Genomic DNA, 20,424 nt, shown 5'->3' with positions numbered 1-20,424 from the left:
CATGCAGACACAAACCTAAAACAACGCCGAGTCTCATGGCACTTTAAATTATGTTATTACTTTTCTATACTGCCCCATAGCCAAAGCAATGGGGCAGTAAGCTTGTATACATATACACCAGTTGCTGGGGAACATGGGTGGGAGGGTGCTGTTGCACAGTGTGTTACTAGTGGGTCTTTGATTGAGAGCTGGTTGGCCACTGTGTGAACAGAGTGCTGAACCAGATGGACCCTTGGTCCGATCCAGCATGGCTCTTATGTTCTTATTAAGCTCTCTGGGCAGTTTACAAAGATTAAAATACTAACAGAATATGCAGAAATTAAAAACATAAAAAACCCACAATAGACAGTATACACAGAGACAACAAAGATCTATAAATAACTTTGAGCCATCAGCCAAACCCTAAAAACAATTCCAGGATCAATTCAAACTCATCCCATCCTGCTAAAAGCCTGGGAGAAACTATATTTAAAGAGTAAAAGAGCAATTCTATGGCCCCTAAGCAGAGGGGGGGGGGCATAGGATATTTTCAATTCCTGGATCAGTTTCCCATCCATCCCCCTCATCCTTGCAATGGGTACAGAGAGAACCACACTGGCTTCTTTTTTGAGGTCACAATATGAGCTATCCGCAGTCTGCCCCAGCCTTCGTCCCTCCTGCAGAGACCTAGCTAAATGGGCGAAAATGCCCATCTAGTGAAAATGCCCATCTAGCCAAAATGCAGAGCAGCAAGGGGAGCATGGAGGCGAGTTCAGAGGCTGACAGGAATCTCAATAACAAATTTTAGTTGTTACTCTAATAACTAGTCTAAAGACCAGCAAATGTTAGTCTTTACCACAAGGCTCTTTGTTGGTTTCACCTTGTGTCTTAATCTTTGTGACACTTGCTCTGCTTTACCTTTTGTATATAATGGACCAGAATGACCTTGTGAGGTAAGAAGGATCAATGAAATTTATAGCTGCTATATTTATGCTGCCAAGCTGTTCTTTTCAGATTAAAGCAAAAGGAATGACATGATCCACTCGATGGTGTCCCCTTGCGACACCTTCATCACGCCCTTTATTTATTTTCACTCCATAGCCAAATTTCTAGGTTTATGCTTCAGATATGTATGTGTGTTTTCATTTTGATTCACAAACATATGTGAGGTAGCAATTCCAAGGCTACATATAGAATGGAAATGGAACGATAGATAAATCAAGAGGATCCACCTGCTAGAGGTTTTAAAAAAAGAATGTTTACATTTGTTTGTTTTTTGCTTGCTTCTGGCTGCCGCCACCGCTTCCTTTTCGTTGGACTTTATTTCATCACAAGAAATAACAAGAAAGACAGCCCAGTCCTCCTAACAGGCATACCTACCTTTTCCCTGGATATTCTTCAGAGCAGGATCTACAAAATGTAAGCCACATCTTATGCCTGTCATATGCTCTGTGCTCAGAGGAGAACAAACCGTTCAGGTCTGGCAAGTACAACTGCACAGCAAAATAGCAGCTTCAGTTCTATACCAATGCATTGCCCACTGCCATTTGCCTTCCACATGGAACTACAGCTTTAGAAGGCATCATCAGTTTAATCAGATATTTCTCCACTCTTTATACAAAGGTCGTTATAGAGCAAGGTAAAATGTAGAGCTTTATTCTCTCAGAGATTACCATCTCCTTATATTTCAGGATTGTTGAATATGTTTCAGCTCCAGAGAAGCTCTTGGGAGTTTGATTCCATTGGACAGTAGGACCTAATGGGTGAAGCAAAAGGGGCAGGGCCAACAATTAATACCCTCCCCCCAGTGCATTTTAGCTTTAGGGGTGCAATCCTATGAATGTTTAGACAGAAAGAAGTCTTTCTAAGCTCCATCACACCTGCTTTGCCCTTGTATTATCCCCCTCCTTTATGTTTCATTCATCTTCATACCTCTCCTTAGAACTGCTGTTACCTCCAACCCCGCAGATCAACGATCTATTGTTTGTTTGCAGGGACACCTCACCCTGACATGCCCCCTCCTTTTCATCAGCAATGCCGCCCGCCCTCAGAACATCGGGTTTAGTATGATGGGATAAAAATACATGTAGAGGGTCGAGTGCATTGCTGGAAAAACCGTTCCTTCCCCTCACTTGGAAACCTTGCAAAGAGCGGGGGGAGCGGGTAGAGATGATATCAGGGCAGGACATGGATGGCGTCATCTGAGTCCTTTGTATGCAACACGCCGTGACAGCGGGCTATAATGCTGGTGTGATGGAACTCTCTGTCTAAACATGCATAGGATTGCACCCTAAAGCTCTTACCGCCAGATGAGCTTTATTGTGTTAGGAGAGGCATTCCAACCTTTTAGAATGGGGAGGGGGACAGGCAAAAGCTGGGAAACCACCAAATGATTGACCCTTGGTGGAAAGGGGAAGGCGATGGCAATGTGGCTATCTGGGGAGCCTGAAGTTCAATAAGCCTGCTTCATCGCCTATGAAAATTATTACCATAAGAATAGTTCACAGCTATTCACAAACGTGTCCATCAAGTTTGCAGTATATATGTTTTAGCAACATACTGGGCAAAATTAGGATCATTGCCTTACCTCCACAGAACCTGGACTCCCATTTTGTTTTGTTTTTTCTTTGCCTCCCATCACACACAGTGCATAGTTATACTATGGAATTTGCTATTTATTTTATTTTATTTTATTTTATTTATAACATTTCTATACTGCCCAATAGCCAGAGCTCTCTGGGCGGTTCACAAGAATTAAAACCATTCAAAGTATAAAACAACAGTATAAAACCATAATATAAAATACAATATAAAAGCGCAACCAGATAAAAACAGCAGCAATGCAAAATTACAAATTTAAAACACCAAGTTAAATTTTATTTATAGACTGTTAAAATGCTGGGAGAATAAAAAGGTCTTCACCTGGCATCTAAAAGCATATAATATTATACAAGATGTAGTGATGGCCATCAATTTGAATGGCTTAAAAGTGGGTTAGACAAATTCCTGGAAGAGAAGGCTATCAATGGCTATTAGTCCTGATGGCTATGTGCTCCCTCCAGTATCAGAGGCAGTAAACCTGTACAGTGACCATATGGAAAGGAGGACAGGTCTCCTGTATCTTTAACAGTTGTATTGAAACGGGAATTTCAACAGGAGTCATTTGTATGCATGCAGCACCTGGTGAAATGCCCTCTTCATCACAACAGTTAAAGCTGCAGGAGCCCTCCCCTCTTGACCAGTTACAAAAGAGGGCATGACTCCTGCAGCTTTAACTGTTGTGACGAAGAGGGAACTTCACCAGGTGCTGCATGCATAGAAATGGCACCTACTGAAATCCCCTTTTCAATACAACTGTTAAATATACAGGGACCCTGTCCTCCTTTTCATATGGTCACACTATTTGCTGGGGAACATGGGTGGGAGGGTGCTGTTGCACTCATGTCCTGCTTGTGGGGTTCCTGTGGGCAGCTGGTTTGCCACTGAATGGACAGAATGTTGGACTAAATGGACCCTTGGTTTAACCCAGCAGGGCTCTTCTTATGTTCTTAAATCATATTGCCATATAATGAGAAGCAGGATGCTTCGGAAAGTCTTCCAAATTCATTTCTCCTGGGAGATGATACCAGCTTGGAGGATCTCTTGAGATTCAGAACCTTCAGGAGACTGTGAAAACAAGGCTGGGGTGTGGATGCAGATTTCTCTCATTTTCTTTGTATTATTCACGCTGGGGCTCTGAACTTCATTGGTGCCTGTTGTTAAGGAGAGAAGGAGGGGTCATTTTTCCAAAGAAGCAAGGCTTTGGCTCCATATCATATGGGTGCCAGGTAGGATCAGCACCTCCAAATTTGAGGACAAACCCATATGAAGCATATGCATGGGGGAGGTCAGGGCAGCTATAAAATAACAGGCCCAACAGGAGAGAGTGTGTGATGTAGTTGTGGTTTACAGCTAACAGCCATTTTGCAGTTTCCATAGAAACGATGAAGAGTTTCAGAAACAACGGCTGTGAAAGTTGACAAATCCATGAAGCATTGACTGCCAAAGCTTTAGAGATTTTCTACACAAGTCATTTATTGTGCACTCGTGATTCCTTACTCATGGCTGTTTACGGGTTTTTTAGATGGCATCATGATCCTTCACTTTCCCTTCTGGTTTTTTTTTGGGGGGGGGGCATTTCCTGAGGTTGTTTCTACAGTGGGGAATACAGGGTATTATTTCAGAAAGCAAAATAAAAGCTATTTTCTTACATGTGTGTTTGCACTATTCCACTACAGCACAGCGCCACCTAGAAGTTATGTAGCAGAAAAGCAGGAAAGGAAAAGGTCTTTGTGTAGTGCTCAGATCTCAATGCTGCTATAGCGATATAGTGATTAACAGCCTTGTGTAGAAATTCTCCTAATGGTGTTAACTACCTTTGACTCTCTTATTTTAATTTGAGATGAATTGATATAATACAAACTGTCAGTTCAGATTTCCTAAAGTGGGAAATCAAAAGGCTTTCAACCAACAGTGGGACATAAATATGGAATGGTCAAAGGAGCAAAACAAAAAGTTAGTCTTCCCTAACTCAGCGCCTTCCAGATGCGCTATACTACAAATCCAAGATTATAGTTGGGTGCCAGGGCAGGACTACTTTATAATGGTATTGGAGTGCACTGACAACTGTTGGGACCCAGGACACATGCCATACACTATTTTCAAACTGCTTTCAAAGTGTCATATCCTGCTTGGTGTAGACCTGGCCCAGGTTGAAGAAGGCTGGTTTAAACTAGGGATGCATGCAAATTTCATGTTCAGTTCGAAAATCATCAGAAATTGTCTCATTTGCAACCCTGAATGTGAACAGAAATAACAGCACTTCAAAAACAAACAAAAACATGATCTTAAATTTTCAACTGCATCTAAAAAAATGTGTATTTTTTCAATACGCACACTTTAAAATGCACATTTTCCAAAAGAAGCACATTTTCATGCCTTAGCACAGGTCACAAATGAAAACAGGAGTGAGGCAAGCTGAACTTCAAAGTGGAGTTCAGAGAATTTCAGTGCGCTTGAGCATCCCTGTTTCTCCCATATCTAGTTTAAACCAAGCTGAATAAATAGTGTTACATATTCATTTCTTGTTACCCTGAAAATCGAGATGTTTCACAGGCAGCACTACAAGAGTTAGCTTATATTTGATCAGAGAGTGCTAGAAAATTAAGGGCTTAGATTCTATTTTATTTATTCAGTACATTTTTAATCTGCCCAATAACTAATGTTCTCATGGGCAGATTATAACTAGTTAAAAAACAAACATGCCATTAAAAAAAACAGTTAAAATGCAAAATACAATATAAATATTTAAAAGAATGAAATACAATACAATGCAAACCAATCAACAGCACAGGAATCAATTAAAAAAAATCAGCTTTAGTCTATCAATTGCACATGAAGCAAGAAAAGCAGAGTAAACCATACGTAAAAACCCACTTTTCTAGAGATGAGACTGCTGTTGAAATTACCTTTCTTTGGGATAGAGTGGACGGAGTCCACAGTAGAAGTGAATGTCATCAGCCCTATTGGAAATGGGTGCCCAGAATCGTACACAACACTCCAGGTGTGGTCTCACTAGTGCCAAGTAGAGAGGAACAAGGATTTCATGCATCTTTGATACAACGCTTCTTCTAATGCAGCCCAGAACTGCATTAGCCCTTCTGTCGGCTTACTTGTGGGTTTGCCCTTGTGTGAACAGATTCCAGGACTAGATAGATGGCCCCTTGGTCTGATCCAGCATGGCTCTTCTGATGTTCCTCTGAGCAGCGTCAGCCCCAGAAGGCCATGGCATAACCATGCTGACCCAGGTGCTGGTCTGTTTGCCGCTGCCTCCATCACGTGTAGCTTTCAGGATGCTCATTTGCAGCTCCCCTGATCTGTAGGCCCTGGACTTTGGTGCCAAGATCCAGCCCTAATCACACCACTAACTGCATGTACACCAATTCTAGCTAATTCCATCTAGAAACGCTCAGCTCTTTTGCTCTAATGTAATTTCTTTTCTTTCCCTTCAGTTTATTCTCTCTGTCAATTGCTGTTTTTCATGCACACCTCTCAAACCCTCACTCTTGGAGGTAAATTGCCCATTCAGGAAAAATCTATAGCATCCACAGCACTCAAGGAACATTAACATTCTTTTGTCAAATCCTGGACTCTAATGGAGTCTAATCAGGGAACACTTCTGGGCGAAACCATAGTGACAGACAATCAGATAGCTAAACTCACAACAATTTTATATCAGATAGCTGTAAAGTCTTTGGGTGTCAGAAATGTATATTCCTCCTCCTTAGGTATGAAGAATCATGCCCAGTCTTTTCTTAATGCCTCATGGTTGCTTTGCACATTATGCGGCAGGAAACACGTTCATCATGGCATGTACACAAAGCAGAGAGCTATGGCCAATCCCAGTTCCCTGGAGCATGTATCTAATGAAATACATATCAAATAAAAATGTGATTGTGTGCACACATTTCACTTTTAGGTATACACTATGTTACACATACCTATAAAAAGGAAATCTGCCCTGAGTGTCTAAGCCCTTGGGGAAAGAAAACCCATGAAATGATAAAACCTGAACAGACAGTCAAACTGGGTACAACTGTATGTGTAGAGTAAGGCATTGCGATCATGTCTGCTAGCCATGCTTCCAACCTGCACATATTGGTCAGGATTTCTGCAAAGGGTTTATATATATATATATATATACCCCAATATGCAATGGCTCTCACTGTGTGGTTAGAACTTTGCAAAATGCAAGGTTCTTATTGTGTGCAGTGCTGCATATACATGGACTCTTGTGCAAAAGTTCTGAAGTGCAGCAATCAAGTTTGGGACTGAGAAATTCACGTTTGAGCGATACTGCTTGGCACTGCAATACTTGAGAGAGAACATTATGAGCCTATCCATACACTATGACCAACATTTGAGGCTCTCCTCTGCATGCCTCCTCCAAGGGAAGTTCGGAGGATGGCGACAAGGGAGAGGAGAGGAGCTTTTTGGTAGTAGCCCCCTGATTGTGGAATGCTCTCCCCAATGAGGTCCAACTGGAGCCAACATTGACATCTTTTCAGTGCCAGATTAAGACTTTCCTCTACTCCCAGGCATTTGACAGCCTGTGATGGGGCTTTTAATGTCAGTTGCTATATCAGATCCTGGTATTTAACTGTAACTACTTTTAGCTGTTTTATAATGTATAATGTTGATTGTTAAACATTTTATATTATATTTGTTTTATGTTGTATTTGGGATTGTAATTTTTGTGAACTGCCCAGAGAGCTTGGGCTATTGGATGGTATAAAAATGAATTAATGAGGCAGGGAAAGTGTTGCAGCTTCGAAACCATGCCCAGCACCCCCAATTAAATGCCCCGGCATAAGCTAGGGCCTCTGCTGTCTTCTCAGATCCCCTTGGGACTTACTGTCCTGCTTCTGCTATATCTCTCTGCCCCTTTCAATATCATCATTTTAAATATAACAGGCTTTTAAAATATGTTTTAAAATAGTTGAGGCATTGGGAATAAAATGGCATTTTTTGATCTGGTGAGACCTCAGGGGCTAGGGAGGCAGAGCTATTTTATTTGCAATTTTATGTTGTATGAGCTAGTTCCTTATTATAATGAAGACAGCAGGGGGGGAAACAGCTTGCAGGGTTCTACTGGAGGATCCATATTTCCAAGTCTATTTTTAAGCAGTCTCAAAAGTTGGATTTCATCTGAAGCTGCAAGTGTACAGTATTATGTTTCCAGAGACATAGTGGGCCTTCATGCAAGCAACTGGCTTTCCCCAGCTCATATTTAACCTCAAAACTTTGTTCAGTAGCATTCCAGAACTTGTTACACAAACAGTTTGGCGACATCTATGGAAAGTCAGGCTATAAATGGCTACTAGTCAGGTTGGCTATGTGCTGCCTTCAGTATCAGAGGCAGCGTGTCTTGGAATCACACCAGTTGCTGGGAAGTAACAGCAGAGGAGGGCTACTGCCTCCATTTTCTCTCCTCCTGTCCAGATTCCAAAGTCATCTGTAGTGTGGTAATTAACGCATTGCCAGAGAGCGAGAGAGAGGAATTGCATTATCCAAAAAAGAGGATGAAAGGGGACACTGGTCTGCATAAAATGTGCATATTATTGTTGTTGTTGTTATTATTATTATTATTATTATTATTATTATTATTATTTAGAGGTGCAAATTTAGACATAGTAATTAATTTAAATCACTATAATGGAGAAGACTGACTAGGTGAGTTGCCCAGGTGCTAACTCTGAATGCCCCCCCCCGCTCTCCTTCCTTATAGTTCTTTGACTTTAAATTAAACTTGGCTTGGAGGACCCATCAAATAGATAACACCTTAAAAAGGGTACTGCCCTCTGGCAGCTCTCCAAACAGAGGACTGTTCTCTGTAAAGTAGGACACCTGACTACCCTAGGCATCTGGTCGGCCACAGATAGGCCTTTGGGCTGATCCAGCATGACTCTTCTGTTTCTTACGCCCTCCTCTTTATTCCACGTATTCCTAACCCATTCTGTACCCGGTGCAGTTATTGTTGGCAGTTGACACGTTCCCCTTGGACCAGTGGAATGCAGAAGACATCACAAACCTTTAAATTCAGAAGCGGAAATAAGATGTCGGTAACATACCTATAGCGCTAATGCAGGAAACAAGATAAAACTGTTGTGATGGGGTAGCAGCAGCACCGGCCTGGGCCCTCCCATTAGGAAGAGGTAGGCAGCCATGTCAGGCAACATATTTGGGGTGTCATGAATGGGCAGCAAATTGTTAATTATTTAATTTGATGTTACTGGGATGAGGGTGGGTATTTTACTCCCAGGGATTGGGAGAGATGCTTTTGGATTTTTGGTGTCCTGTGCCAAAATAACTGGCTGGCTTTGGGTACGACGTACCTCAACCTGGGTGAGTGGGGAGCTATTTGCTGCTCCGCTTTGGGCAGCAAAATATCTTAGGCCAGCCCTGGGTAGTAGGACAATAGGGTAGCCAGGTGTCCTCCTGTACAGAGAACAATTTTCTCTTTGTTCTCTCTTTGAAGGGCTGTCCAGTCCAAGTCCATTTTACAAATTTCACCCGAAGAGGGGGAAGCAGCAGGGGTCTTGAAGTTGGCCATCAACTGTTAGGCAGTGGTCAGTTAAATGAGCAGGTACAAAAATTCCCCATTATGGTGTGATGCATTGTATTTCTATTTAAATTAAAATAATTATTTCTAGTGTGTGTATGCATGTTCAATTATTATGCAAATCTATGTCCTCTTTTGTCCTCTTTTTGTGGGGATGATTAATTTCATTTTGGGGGGATGATTAATTTCATTTTTGGGGGATGATTAGTTTTATTTTTGGGGGGTTGATGTGTAAGTGGCCATACTATTTCAAACACAACTGCCCTTTATTGCAACACAACATAAATTCCAGCTATACGCCATGGCAACAAATAATAAGACCCCAAGAGGTCCAAAAGCAATTGAACCACAGAGTTTCCCTGGCATACATAACAAAAACCAGAGCTAGAAAGCTACCTATCATTTTTGTGCCCCTCGCAGCTTTCAAAATGCAACCCAGCCAGCTTCCCAACATTCAGTTTCAATGGCACTTTGAAGTGCTTTAAGAAAATTGTGATAAATAAGCAGTGCTATTTTTTCCACATTGTGGCTATTTTCCTACCTCCCCACAGTGATTAAAGCCCATAACTACAGGAAGTTAAATAGCTATATAAACTCAAATCACAAGTGTAGGTGACCCATAGGTAAGGAGAGAAAGAAAGAAAGAAAGAAAGAAAGAAAGAAAGAAAGAAAGAATTTTTGTATATATTTTGGAGCTCCAAAAATGTTGCCGCTCAAAAAATAAAGAAGTAATAAAGCTGTCACACATGTCCTCTGAACCCTTGCTTTATTCTAATCCAGTTGAAATATTGAGACACAGTTGTTCAGACAGCCGTACAATGCTCCCCAGACAAGATGGCACTCTACATGCAAATTTAATAAATAAATTATAAATGCGTTGTACGGGAAAATATGTAATACATCTCATCAAAGCCCAGAAGAAACAGAGGATGCCTGATTTCAAATCAGCTTGCATAGATTCTTAACTAGCAAATGCTAACAGTTTTCTGGCTGATTAACAAGGGAATATTTCTAACTCAATTAAGTTTTACTGGTTGACAAGTAGGAAATGCAAAGAATCTGTTTTTTAAAAAAGTAATGTGAAGAAACAGAGGAGGCACCATGTCAAATAAAGCAGTCTGTGAACTGCTCAGTACGTTGCTCAGTGTGAGGTGGTAGAATTCTGGACTGGATTACTTTCCCAACTGCAGGTAAGGAGCCATATTTTAAAACTCCAACTCTGGTCCACTTTCATTGGCTGCCTGTATTGTTTCCAAGCCCATTTCAAGGTGCTGGTTCTAACCTATTATGTCTGACAGGACTTGGGAGCACAATACTCAGACTCTATGCTCTACATCTAAGGTCCTCCTCCGGGTGCCTGCTCCGGGAGGCTCAGAAGATGGCAACAAGCGGGAGGGCCTTCTCTGTGGTGGCCCCCCAATTTTGGAATGATCTCCCAAATGAGGTGTGCCTGGTGCCAACATTGCTATCTTTTTGGCACTAGGTCAAGACTTTTCTCTTTTCCCAGGCATTTAGCAATATGCAATGAGCTTCACTGATCCAGGATCTGTTTTTAGGTTTGGCTGACAGGTTGAAGTTGTTTGTAGTTATTTTTAGACATATGTTTTTTGTGTATGCTGCTGGAAGGTTTTATGGTTTTAAATTTTGAATATAGTTTTGAATTGTTTTAATCTCATCTTAACCACCCAGCTTCGGCTATGGAGAAATATAGAAATAATAATAATAATAATAATAATAATAATAATAATAATAATAATAATAATAATAGAAACTCTCTGGTCAGGGTCAGCCTTACCATTAGCCTGAATGAGGTGGCTGATTTTGGGTGTCTTGAAAGGGCAGAAAATCACTAGTTATTTAATTTATTATTGTTGTGTTTTACTGCCAGGGACAGGGAGAGGTGCTTGTGGGATTTTCTGCTTCAGGGGCCAAAATAATCTTGGGTACTATGCACCTTCCTATAGTAGTGAAGATGCATAGTACCCATTTGCTACTCTGCCTCAGGCAGCAAAATTTCTTGGGCTGACTCTGCTCACTGTAAATTAGCACATTGGTGACAGAAGTGTGTCTGTCTCTAATGTACTTCCTGATGTGTGGGCTTTTGACTCGGAGGCAGGTATACTGTGCCAATTGTAATATTGTGTTTGGGTGCATCCACAACAGGTGTTTAGTGTGTAGTGGCCATGTTTCATTCACTCACTATTTATGGCGCATCCACATGCAATCCACATGCATCATGCAATCATTGTCATCCTGTATTTTGTCTGTGGTTTCCCCCCATCATTTCTCAGACTGCAGGGGTGCGTCCAGATGGATGGCTCTCAGCAGCACCAATCAAAGCATAGTTTGCAGCTGTTCTGTTTTTAACAGATGGTTTTTGTGTTGGGGCAAGGGGAGGATCCACCAAAGGAAGACAGTGACTCTGGACCTCCACACCCACTCCGCCATAGAATTTTGTGAATGAGGTAGGGCCATTACACAATAAAACCCTTATCTGGAAGTACACTGCATAGGGTGACCATATGAAAAAGAGGGTAGGGCTGCTGTATCTTTAACAGTTGCATAGAAAAGGAAATTTCAGCAGGTGTCATTTGTACATATGCAGCACCTGGTGAAATTCCCTCTTCATCACAACAGTTAAAGCTGCAGGAGCTATACTATTATTTATTTATTTATTTATTTATTTATTTATTTATTTATATAGCACCAACAATGTACTAGAGTGACCAGATACAAAAGAGGGATGGTGCTAGGACCTGTCATGATCCCCAGTCTTGATTCCCTCCCTCCAGTTTCAAAGAGGACTCAGAAGGAGTGGAGACTCCCTTCAATAATCCAATACTGGGTATACCAGGGCCTTCCAGGCCAGAAGATGTGGCTGTACCTGACTCCTCTTCCATTACATCCTTCACCCCTTCCTACCTCATAGGAGCCAGCAGCTACAAAATCAGGCAATGGCCGTTTAAGAAACAAACTCCTTCTTTGTGGGGGCGGGGCTAACTGCAAGTCTAGAACTCCTAGCCTTTAAAAGGCTTCAGAATGCCTTGGACTGTTGCTGAGTCAACAGCTCTCCTTGACTCAGGTTGGAGCTGCCCAATTTAATATTGCCTTGTTATTCAGTAAACCTCACCTCATTTGCCCTGACTGGAGTTGACTTGATGTGATCTGACATAACAGACCTGCCTTGACTTTTGCACATGCCCTGCCTTACTGTTTTTGGCACTTCTGGGAGCCTTGAACCGAGCTGGACAGGGCACAAGCCCCCTGTCTGGAAACTGCAGTTGAGACAAGATGACTGATACATCACTATTTAGCACTTGAGATATAATAACTGGTAAACAGTAGGGCTCAGGCTGCTCACCAGGGTCTCACCATGTGACTACTTTCCTCTTGCTCGAGGTCCTCTGGCAATTGACCTTAAAGTAACACTACCATATATTACATCCCATTGGTCCTCTTTCACCATCACCACTCCCAACAACAGCCTGGAAGGGCTCAGCTCCGCCATTTGCCCTCAGAACGCTCTGACATCAACGGCTGGCTTGTTGCTTGCACCAACTGGTCGTGTTGTCCATGTGCTTAAGCTCCAGGGACTGGGGGCAGTGTGACAGTTGCAGCCACGGCCGCCTTGCTACATTAGACATAAGACTGCATCATTACCCCATGTCTGTCAGAAGGCAAAACTAAGCAACAGATCGTCACCATTCTGCAGCAATTATGGGATAACCTGAATCACCAGGCCAGTTCCAATTGCCCTTCTGGCTGGAGATTATGGGATTTACAGCCCCAACACATCTGGAGCATGCCAGGTTGGGGAAGGCAGCCTTACCCCTTTTTAGTTACACAATAAGCAAAAAGTCAGCAGTAAACACCTTTCCCACTACTGCATAGTTGTGCTGAGAAAAGCATCAGTTACTTATAGCTGTTAAATACATGGAAACTCTGCTAAAAAGCGGGTAACATTTCGGGCAGCTATGACTCTCAAGGACAATCGGGGAAGACTGAGACAAAGGGTCTTGTTGCTGCTAAATGTCCGTTAATCAGATTACGCCGTATTAGTTATTAATCAGCTTGCATTGTATCCTTTAGGAAGCAGATTTTGCCATGCATTGAGAGAGAGAAGAAAAGTCATTCATTTTTCATTATAGACCCCACATGCAACACCAGCACAAGAAGGTAAGTGGTTAGCTATATATGCCAACAGCTATTTCTGACAGATTTGTCTTTTTCTCCCCTTCCAAAATGTGGACATTTATATCCATAATGCTCAGGGCGGGGGAGGGAAGCTTTTGGCCAATGCATTGCACAAAACCTATAAGGGTGCTGCAGAGAATCACGGTTCCTATTTGGGTATATTTTTAACATATCCACTGCCCCTTCCCCCCCACTCGCCTTCCTCCTAGCAACTACTTGATAAAAATGAGCTGCGTTGGAAACACACTGTGGAAAATGACTTCCTGGAGATTTCAAAAAACTCTCCTGGAAAGGCATAGTTATTAACTAAAAGTACTTTTGTTATGCCGAGTGTGTCTATAGAAATTTTTACCACCAAGGTCTTCAGCAACCACCCGAACATTACCAGGGTGTGAACAATTTAATTGCAATAATGACAAGGTGCCGTCTCAAAAGAATAAAACGGTGGTTGATGCAAACGACACTGTGCACAAATAACACAACGGCAGTCACCCCTGGTAAGCAATTACTTGTAGGAAAGGATAATTGGGTGACCCTAAAGTTAATATGTTCCCTGTTAATTCTAAATCCTAGCTATGTGACCTTTTCTTTCGAGGATGGCCGGGGGTGGGGTGACATCGAGAAACTGAAATCATTATTTGTGACTGGTTATTAAAATGCAAAGATGTGTTCTGCAGTCCACCTGACTGGTTCTCTTCCAAACTCACCCTTCCTCTGGGAATGGCAGAGGTACAATCTCTCCCCTCTAGATTGCTATACCAAAAGCAACTGTGAAGTTGTAGGCTGAGTAGGAGAAAGATTGATCCTTGACTTGTCTTGTGGCATTCCAGAATTTGTTTTTCACGTTCTTGTGTCACGTTTCCCCATTTGGAACAGAGAGGAGAAGAGAAATGTAAGGGCTGAATACAGGGGAAAGTGGCAGGACTGCTGGAGTGGGGGCTGATAGAGCTGGTTACATCTACGGGCCTTCTCATTAGGACGGCTGCTTGTGAATCAACGAAAGAGAGAGTGTGCTTCATCCCAAAAGAGGGTGCATGTTTGCATAAAATTTGCAGATGTACATTTAGAAATATTTATTTATTTTAAATAGTACATCACACCATAGTGTGGAAGACTGTGACTGGATGGCCTGTGTGCCTTGTTCAGTTGGCTCTTGATGGGCAACTCCAAGGCCCTTCCAATCTTTATACTGGACTTGGACAGGGTAGCCCGTCAGATAGAGGACACCTTCAAAGCAGAGGATAGTTTTCTGGCAGCCCATCAGATAGAAGAGTGTCCTCTGAAAAAGAGGACACTTGGCTAGCCTAGCTCTCATCAGGGCGGCCACATATAATTGGTTAATCAGATTACTTCATTCAAAACCTTTTGATCAATTAAAAAGCTGCCTCTAATTAATTAGGCTGCATATCATTTAAATATTTACAGTTATTTTTTAATACACGTACATAGTAAAAATTCAGGCAGCTAGCATGCTGCTAACACAGGAGGGGACGTGTTTTTGTAAGATGGTTCCTGCAATGATAAATGTGTGAATCCATTAAAAATAAAGCAAGTGCATGGGGGGAGGTCCCTTTCAAAGTTATTGTTACAAATTATTCATTTGCAAATTGATGTCATTTCATTTGCATAGTCAATTTGGGCAGAATCCAGTGATGTTCTTTGGCTGATGGAATAGCTTCCATCAGCTGAACGGGGGGGAGAGTAATAACCCCCCAGCCCCCCCCCCCCCCGTGCACACACACACAAGCACCTTCAAAATCTGTTATGGGCACTTGAGGGACAGAAACCCTTGAGCATATTTTGGGGTGGGGAGCTGCAGGGGAGGAGAGAGGGAGAAAGTCCTGTTGTGTGAGCAAACTTCCACTGGTGTGATGCTGGATTCCACTTTTAAAGCTCATATAATTAATTAAGATTGTTTTAAATCAGGTGTCTCATGTAATTTTCACACATGAGGCTTGAAGCAGTGTTTGCTTAAATTCACTTGTAATTCACTTGTAAAACTTACACTGGCCAAAATGCTCAATTGCATTACAAATACTTCTCTTCTGCTTTCTGTTCCATGTGAACAATGATCAGATGTTAGCATATGCCCATAAGAAGAGCTGTGCTGGTTCAGATCAAAGGCCTATCTAATGCAGCATTCTATCCCCAGAGTGGCCAACCAAACACCTATGGGAAGTCCACAAGCAGGACATGAGTGTGACAGCATCCTCCCACTCATGTTCCCCAGCAATTGGTATTGAGACAGGCATACTGGCTCTGATACTGGACATGAGATATAGCCATCATGACCAGTAACTATTGATAACCTTATCCTCCATGAAACATCCATGTTGATATAAATAGCAAAAAAAAGCATTTGATACCATCAGCCATGGCATCCTTCTGGAGCAGCAGGCTGAGTTGCGTGTGAGCTGCACAGCATTGGAGTAGTTCCATTTATACATATCCAAATGCCCATTTCCAGAAGGTAGTGTTGAGGGGTTGTGCTCAACTTGGTGGCATCTACATTTCAGGGCCCTGCCAGGTTCCATTTTAACCCCATGCTCTTCAGTAACTACATGACAGCTGAGTGAGGTCAACTGGGGATTTGGAGTGTGCTGTTGTCCATATTTAGATGGATGACACACAACTCTATTTCGCTTTTTCATCCAGACACTGATCTGGATGTGCCAGATCATTGCCTAGCTTCAATAATGGATTGCATGAGGTCTAAGAAACTGAAGCTCAATCCAGACAAGACAGTCAGTTTCTCTGTCTGATCAGTAGTGTTCAACCTGCTTTGAAGGGTGTTGCATTAGAGGCCAAGGTGACTTTGGTGGCATGGAGTATATTTTATATGGTTAGGCTGGCATCCTAGCTATGGCACTATCTGGACATGGATCACCTGACTTCAGTAGTCTATGCTCCGGTAGCCGCCAACCTGGATTACTGTAATGCATTATTTGTGGGTCTGCTTCTAAAGTTGGGAGGGCAGAGAAATCCACAATGGAACCAAATGACTTTAGATTTTTATGAATCTGACCTGCAGATTCCACAGGAGACCAATTTTTCCCCTGTTGGGCGGTTTCCACAGACTTGCAGAATGTTTTTATAACCTTTGGGAGTTTTGCAAAATTTTTCATTGTAGAAATATACACAAACGATTTTAAAAACCCAGTCAAAATGCACATTTCCCTTTGAGCTATAGCATGACAATGTACATTTGGGGGGAAATCACATGTTTTTTCTCATGCGAATTTACGCAAATTTGCATTGCACAAATTCGGAAATGAAAAAAGCTGATTTCAACAATGGGTGGATGATGGAATGAAAAATGCTTGACAATCCTTGAAACACAGATTTTATACAATCCGTACATCCCTACTTTGAAGATGGTCTAGAATATGGCAGCTATATTATTAACTGGAACCAGGTATTATCAACATATTAGGCTGGTTTTCTTGCCTATCTGATTTGTTTCTGGGCTCAACTGAAAGAGCTAGGTTTTTACCTAGGAAGCCCTACATGACTTGTGATCTCAGCATATGAAGCAGGGATGAGGAACCTATGGGCTCCAGATGCTGTTGGACTGCAATTCCATCATCAGCCATTCTTGTAGGAGTTGGGATTGAAGTCCAACAACATCTGCACAGCCCCAGGTTCCCCTTCCTAAAGGAACAGTTCTTTTCATACCTACCTCCCCATGCCCTAAGAAACGCAGCAGAGGTCCTTCTCCTAGTGCTCCCTCAATCTAACTTCTAGAAGATGGCCATGAGGAATCATAGAATGGTAGAATCGTAGAGTTGGAAGGGGCCTATAATTTATTTATTTATTATTTATTTATTTAAGGATTTTTATGCCGCCATTCAGCCAAAAAAGGCTCTCACGGCGGCTTACAAAAGTATTTCTTGACAGTCCCTGCCCACAGGCTTACAGTCTAAAAGACATGACACAAAAGGAAAGGGGATTGGGGGGGAGGAGGAGGAGGGGGGAAAGGAAAGCAAATTCAGGCACTACAATCTTAGTTGGAAAGTTCAGCAGTTACAGTTGACAGCAGGAGGGAGGGGGCTCTCAGCTGGAGCTGGACCCAGGCACGGTGGAGAGGTGCCTGGCTGCTGCTTCCTCCCTCACTGGTGGCCTCTGCAGAGACAGTTGGTAGCAAGAGGGAGGGGGCTCTCAGCTGGAGCTGGACCCAGGCACGATGGAGAGGTGCCTGGCTGCTGCTTCCTCCCTCACTGGTGGCCTCTGCAGTGACAGTTGACAGCAGGAGGGAGGGTGCTCTCAGCTGGAGCTGGACCCAGGCACGGTGGAGAGGTGCCTGGCTGCTGCTTCCTCCCTCACTGGTGGCCTCTGCAGTGACAGTTGGTAGCAGGAGGGAGGGGGCTCTCAGCTGGAGCTGGACCCAGGCACGGTGGAGAAGTGCCTGGCTGCTGCTTCCTCCCTCACTGGTGCCCTCAGCAGAGACAGTTGGTAGCAGGAGGGAGGGGGCTCTCAGCTGGAGCTGGACCCAGGCACAGTGGAGAGGTGCCTGGCTGCTGCTTCCTCCCTCACCGGTGGCCTCTGCAGTGACATAATGCCATCGAATCCTGTCTTTTGGGCAGTGACCCCTGTTTTGATCACTCTCCCAAGAGAGCAGCCACTGTAAATTCCTTTTGATGCCAGGCTAAGTTATTTTATTCTCCCAAGTCTTTTCAGTATAATGTTAATATCATTTTATTAACAGTCTCTGTTGATGATAGTTACTCGCTGGTTTCTACTTTTCGTGAGTTGGTTTTAGCTCTTCTATGTGATTAATTGACTTTCCTGGTGCTGGCATTTGTTCTATCCGTCATGCTGGATTTAAATCTTTGTTAATTGCTATATTTTTACTGTTTAAATTTTGTTTTATATTTCACTCAATTGGAAACCTGTCCAGACCAGTTGATTTCCCTGTATTCATATTCCTAATTGCTTTTGTAATTTCCTCAATATGTAAAGGAGCTGAGAGAAACTGCCGCTGTGAAGTATCTAAACATGGAAGATCAACTTCATATAACAAAACAAATAAAAATAGATCCAATCCAAAACTCTTAAAAGAGCTCTACTTCTCTACAAGTTAATTATCCTAAAGTTGCATTTATAGTAGCCCTTTTCTCTTGAATTGCCATCTTTTCATCACTCACTTTTCATGAAGTGTCCAAATGTTGTTGTTAGCCCATTTAATTAAAGTGTTTCTGTGGCCTTAGCTAGACCTACCTGATAATCCAGGATGGAGGAAGGAAGATCTCGAATTTGCGATTAACGCGAGATCCCTCCTCCGTTTACACGTGAGGCGCGATGACCTCAGGAAGAGAGGTGTTACGCCCGCCATTTTTTTATTTTTAAAGGAGAAGCAGCACACAAATGCTTGTGTGCTTAAGGTAGGTTTTTTTTAAAAAATTAACTTAATTTCCCTGCTCCCCTCACCCTACCCCCGATGGGTGCAGTGCTCTTGAGGAGCGCTGTGCCCCGTGCGCGGCTCCCGGCTCCACACAAGCTAGGTCAAACCACGGCAACAGGCCACATGTTCCGCGGTCTTGGGCTCAGTCCAAGACCATGGAATAAGCAGGCCCAAAGTGGAGGGCTCTATCCCGGGGCAAGAGAGGGATGATCCCTCCCTGATCTCGGGATCCCCCGTGCATCATGTGGATGCACAGGGACGATCCCGGGGTTCGCCCCGTGATAAAGCCTGGTCTAGCGAAGGCCTGTGTTCTCCTTCCATTTTTTCAGGCTTTATTTATGCTGATTTTTTAAAATAATAAAATGTAATTGTATCTCCAGTCTGTCTAGTGTTGATAGGCAAAGCAGTATTGAGATTTTTATGAGCTCTTCTTGTTTGTAAATTCGGACTATTTTATTATGGGGCAAGGGATTAGTGATAAGTAGCCTATTAACTGAAGAGATTGCCCCACTGTCAATTTCCGTTCCTATAGGTGGGGAATGGCTTTAATTACTAATTTCCTTTCATTGTGTTTGTTTTTCTTTTCATTTTTATAGAAAAATCAAAAGCCCACAATCCCAGGTGATGTTGTCTTTAACTAAAGCTTTTACATTTATAGGAATACATTTGAAAATAAACTTAAATGTTAAAAATGTGTTCACTCATTTATCCTTAATTTTATTTTATTGTAATTGACTGTAGTATGACTCACGGTCTTATGTATTGCTCTGCTTTTATTTGTTGTGACATGAAGTATTATAATAATATGAATGTTATTTATTTGATCCATTTCTTCCCAGCCCTTATTTTGTCTGAATAAGTTAGTCTTTAGTTATGACATCTTTATGAAAGTAAAAACAATAAAATAAAAGTCATGGTGAAAATGACTAAGAGGACTATTCCTGTAATAAAACACCAGTCTCCATATATGCACATTTCTGCCTTCTTTGTGCCACATTGCAACAGAACCAGTGTGCCTACAAACATTCATGAAAACAATCATATATATTTTACCATTTGTTATCCCACAGCCTGAGCCCACCTTTCCCCCATTTATATCTGACAGAGATAGGGCTTCTCTAAAGGAGCTATTTATAGCACGCTTGTGACTGGCCACTCCCGGAAATTTGCGGGTCAATTTTATGACATTGTCAACAGCCAGGATGTCTCCCACAGTTTCCCCCAGTAATCCAGTGTTTTTATAACACAGAGATAATCTGGTACCTATTTATGACAGGATTTATTCCACAACTAGATGGCACTGTTTCATTGCAGCGTATTATTTTCAATGGCATCCCCTTTTCAATTCAAAATCACGTGGTCACTGTGTGTCGCTGTTTGAAGGAGCCTGTTATGAATGTGAAAAGATCCGAGACCTGGTAAGGATACAGGTTTTTTTTCCTAATGTAGAGAACCTCATACTGCAGAGGTAATTGAATGTGGAGTGCTTTTGTCTTGTCCCCTTCCATAAGTGAACTCTGTGATAACTCCAGATGCGCTCTTTACTGCAATGCGCTCTATGTGGGGCTGCGTTTGAAGACAGTTCAGAAGCTGCAGCTTGTGCAAAATGCAGCGGCCAGATTGATAACTGGAACCAGAAGGTTCGAACATATAAGACCAATTCAAGGTGCTGGTTTTAACCTATAAAGCC

This window comes from Elgaria multicarinata, chromosome 4, assembly GCF_023053635.1.
Source record: "Elgaria multicarinata webbii isolate HBS135686 ecotype San Diego chromosome 4, rElgMul1.1.pri, whole genome shotgun sequence".
NCBI lineage: Eukaryota > Metazoa > Chordata > Lepidosauria > Squamata > Anguidae > Elgaria > Elgaria multicarinata.
This window is presented reverse-complemented; position numbering follows the sequence as displayed.